The following is a 369-nucleotide window of genomic DNA, read 5'->3' as shown; positions in this document are numbered from 1 at the left end:
ATGGACTAAGAAGAGAGGGACTAAGAGCTGGTGGCTGGGAGGCAGACTTGCAGAATGTGCCCTTTGGAGTTGTAAATTATTATATATGCCTGAGTGTTTTTGTTTGTTTGTTTGTTTTTAAAAAAAGCTCAAGTGGATAGAGAGAAATACTGTTAACTTATGGTACATGGAGGGGATTATAATCATTATAATGAAGCAAGGAGTATGATTTGTTGAATCTGTAAAACTGATGATATGCCCTGTAAACTTTCACTCAATCCACAATAAAAACCTTAAATTAAAAAAAATAAAACACTATTACAAGAAGCCAAAAAAGACTTACAAAAGTGGAAGAATATACCATGTTCCTAGATAGGAAGACCCAACATC

This window comes from Chrysochloris asiatica, unplaced genomic scaffold (assembly GCF_000296735.1).
Source record: "Chrysochloris asiatica unplaced genomic scaffold, ChrAsi1.0 scaffold00146, whole genome shotgun sequence".
Lineage (NCBI taxonomy): Eukaryota > Metazoa > Chordata > Mammalia > Afrosoricida > Chrysochloridae > Chrysochloris > Chrysochloris asiatica.
This window is presented reverse-complemented; position numbering follows the sequence as displayed.